We start from the raw sequence: 4,294 nt of genomic DNA, 5'->3' as shown, positions 1-4,294 counted from the left end.
GACTGTGACTACACCATATATCTAGTCGGGAGTGGTGCTGACTGAAAACAGATGATTTGGAGCGATTCGCGCGCCATTTGTTGGTCATTCTAAGGACTTATTAAACTACCCTCGTAGTTTTCTATCTTTTAAACCGTTTCTGATCACGAGGAGTAGGTACGTATGACTTAGGGGTAGTTTTTCGGGAACGTATTATATATTATCAAAGAGCAAAAAAAGAGAAAAAAATGTCAGCTAACAGTGTCTTCTAAGTTTGATTATTTTTAATGCTTTTTCATACATATATACGTTCTGTTGCATACGTTTACATGGAAGGGTAGTTTTGGGAATATTTTAATCAGAGGCAAATTTTCAAGTTTCATCTTATTAATTTTGAGTCCTAAATCATTTTTATATTATTCAAGGTGGTTTTTTAACTTTTAAAACGTTTTTGATCACGAGGGGTGAGTTTGTATGACTTAGGAGTAGTTTTTGGGGAACGTATTACATATGATCAGAGAGCAAAAAAAGAGAAAAAAATATCAAATAACAGTTTCTTCTAAGTTGGTCAATTTTTAATGCTTTTTTCACACATATAAATGTTCTGCTGCATACGTTCACGGGGAAGGGTAGTTTTGGGGAAATTATGAATAAGGGGAAATTTTGAAGTGCCATGTGATTAATTTGAAGCCCTAAAACATGTTTACATTGTTGAAGGTAGTTTTCCCATTTTGAAAACGTTTTTGATCACAGGGGGTAGTTATGTCAGACTTAGGGGAATTTTTTTGCAAAACGTAATATATGTCATCATAGAGCAAAAAAAAGCAAAAAAATGTCCACTCATCGTTTATTGCATTATAATCATTTTTAGTGAGTTTTCGTAGGTGGCGATGCTGAGCGGACATCCTGCTAGCGCCGCCACCCTTTTCTCCGAAGTTTAAAGAGCAAAAAAAATTTTTTTAGCATAAAATTAGCAAATAAAGCAAAAAAATATGGCGTATTCCATTTTACAATTTGCCTTGGTGACGGTGCTGAGCGGACGGAGCTACCTGTTTAAAAGTGCATTCTTCGACACTTCGAACAAAATATCAACAAATTAAAAGAAAATGTACATGAAGAAAACTTTTGGGGCTTAAAACGAATTTTTGAGCTCGAATGAACCGTACTAAATTCTAGAAAATGGACCGCTTGTCGATTTTTACCAGAAATAAACATCACTAACTAAAGGTAAGGTGGGTTAGTATAGTATACCATTGAAATCAGTGATTTTCGTTCAATTTCCAACGTAAGTTTATCACCTAAAGTGAAAAAAGTTTTCATTTTGCAGAATAAATGCTTTTTTTTGGAAGCGTTAATAAGGCAGTAGTTTTTTTTCTAAATTGTAGTATCTCAAGAGTATATGCCTAAATTTTTAGGTAAAAATATTTTTAATTACGTGCGTTATGAATTTTCAAGTAAAAAAACTCACTTTTTGCCGCTTTTTTCTTCAAAATTTCTGTTAACTAACTTAAATTCAACTAATTACTGTAAAACAGATTTAATTTTTATAAACATATCTTAAACCACATTACATAATTTTGTTGTGTAAAAATATTCAATACCGGCTACGCGGGGCATGTTTAAACACGTGGGGTGAAAAGCACTCGTTGTGCTATTTACGTGATAAAAAGGAGTTGTGCTAGTTAAGAGTTAAACAACGTATCAAAATGTAAAAAAAAAAGTGTAGATGAGGAAAACTTTCCGAGCAAAACGAAAAAAATGCTAAATAACAAACAAAGACCAACCTAATAGTATATGTCCGTTGTGACCAGTCTTAGAATCTGACTTTGAACACCCCGAACAACATATCAAAAAATATAAAAAATCGTAGATTAAGGAAACTTTATTAGAAAAAAAACGAAATGCCCTTAACAACTAAAAATCGCTCTAATAGGGTAATAGCACCAATTCTTGGCACCCCCCTCCCCCCATTTGTGGCAACCTTTTCTAGATTTTATGAAATAATAAGATAATAGAGATAAATAGCAATTTTTTTTATATTTTATTTTAATAATACAGACATTTTTGCCTAGTAATATGTATTAATCTTATGCTACACAATAATTGATGTGTTATGAAATTACAAAATTCAGCCTTGTTTCCAGGCTAAGTAAGTGAAATATTGACAAAAAAGAGAAAACTTTCAGAAAAACTGCAACTATCTGGCATTACTATATGAGAAGATAGTTTTTAATAACATGAATTTGTTTAAGCAATTATTTTTAATAAATTTCAATAATTAACAAACTTTAAATGGAGAGTGGACAGAAAGTTGAATATTCCAAACAAAACACCAACTATCTAACATTGTTCAATTATAATATTATTAAAAATTATAATAAATTGTTTAAGCAATTAATTTCGTTAACTTTAAATTATTATTTACCTTACTCTAATCAAACACTGTACAAAAGGTAGAACATTTTTTTGGAACTAAAATGTTTTTTTGATGTTTGGAACTACAATAATTAATCAATAATTGAAAATTGCGTAAGAAGTGGTTTATTTTAGAAAGACGCAACTTTCTATCTCTATTCTAAGAGAAAATTTACCAAAACAATAATAAATTCTTTAAACAGTTTATGTAAACATGTCATGATCAGTATAAAGTAGTATGTTTGTATTATAAACAATGTGCATTAAAAAACTCCAAAAAGTCATAAATGGCGTCCAAAACTCGCAAAACCCATTTTTTCACTTATGGGGTTGTTTTGGACCCCATAAAACAGACTTGTTGCTGTGATATTTATAAAGCGAATTTTAATTCCTATTATATGGCTAATTGTGAAAATAAATATTCAGGTTCGATACAATTCTTCTATTATTAACGATTTTTGAAAAAATTTACAAAATGTATGCATGAAAATTCGAGAAAAAATAATTGGGACACCCAAATGGACAGCCCCAGTGCAGGTATTTCAGCTTTTCACTAGAAAATATTTGATTTTGTATTGACTTACTTATATTTATGACAAAAAAAGTTAAACATAATAAGCCTGAATTCTAACAGTTTTTACAAAAATGATAAGTAATAATTAATAACAATTAATAAGACACTACTTTCGATAAATACTTAATTATTTTTAAATACCCAACAAGATAATACACATGTATACAATGATAACATAAGTTTAACTGTTTCGAAGTAAATGCTTTTCGAAAAATTAATTTTTCAATATATTTGATATCTTGATGTAAAATATTTCGGCATTTAATTAATTTGGTAATATATTCTACTTACGAACAGAATTAAAAATTGCCATGTGAGTAAAGAGTAGGAGATTGTAGATAATTTTTTTTCATTTTTCTGGAGACAGATAATAGATTTGATTGATACTATCAAGTTTATATACTTTCCTTGAAAATGTTAGAATTTCTTACCTCGGACCAAGGCCGTAACCGGTCCTGATGTGTTACCCCTCCCCCTCCTCCCACACACACATCCTGATAAATTGGTCTAACTACAATCTTGTCTCGGACTGTAAAATATAAAGTTATTAATTGAAAAGACTTGCTCAAAAATACTCTCATGAAAGGTTGACGAAAGGTTATACAATTTGGAATAGACAATTTTGAGAAAAAAACTTTTTTTTTCAAAAAATTTTTTTTTATTATATCTAAAAAAATTGAAGCTTTACTAAAAATCGCTTCAAGTAAAATCTATTAAACAAATTTAATATATTTTATTTTTAAATACACATACTAGAAATTCTCTCATTATGAACAAAAATTATGATCTGCATTTAAGTGGTGAAATGGAGTTCAGGAAATAAATCTTTGCGCATAAGGCAACATTTATTGATATAATATAACTTCACATACTTTCCTTGGAATTACCCAAGTGCGAAATGCCAGAGCTGAATACACGGCACTTTAATCGGCCCAGTGTTGAGCCAGTGCTGGCAGCCCATATTGGCTAATTATATTTGCCGATCCTCCACCGATGCTTGGCCCAGTATCGGAACTTTATTGCGCCAAGTATCACTTTTAGTACGGGGAACCATGTTTCACGAGGATCAGCCAAAGTCTGGTCCAGTGACGGTACATTACTGGGCCAAGTGTCACTTGTATCACAGCAAACCATGTTTTATTTATGTTGAAATAAAAGGAGGCCGTGGTTGGTGTTAGAAAAGAATATTTATTATACTTAGTAATATAAAATTACAAGGGTGCACCATGCGCTTCGGCACCGCGTGCCGCCTCGGACGAGAGCTGAGGACCAAGAGCGCGAGGCGCGAGTCGGCCGCTGCCGCTTGCGCCCAAGTCAAGTTCCTTG

The sequence above is a fragment of the Belonocnema kinseyi genome, chromosome 8 (assembly GCF_010883055.1).
Source record: "Belonocnema kinseyi isolate 2016_QV_RU_SX_M_011 chromosome 8, B_treatae_v1, whole genome shotgun sequence".
Taxonomy (NCBI): domain Eukaryota; kingdom Metazoa; phylum Arthropoda; class Insecta; order Hymenoptera; family Cynipidae; genus Belonocnema; species Belonocnema kinseyi.
This window is presented reverse-complemented; position numbering follows the sequence as displayed.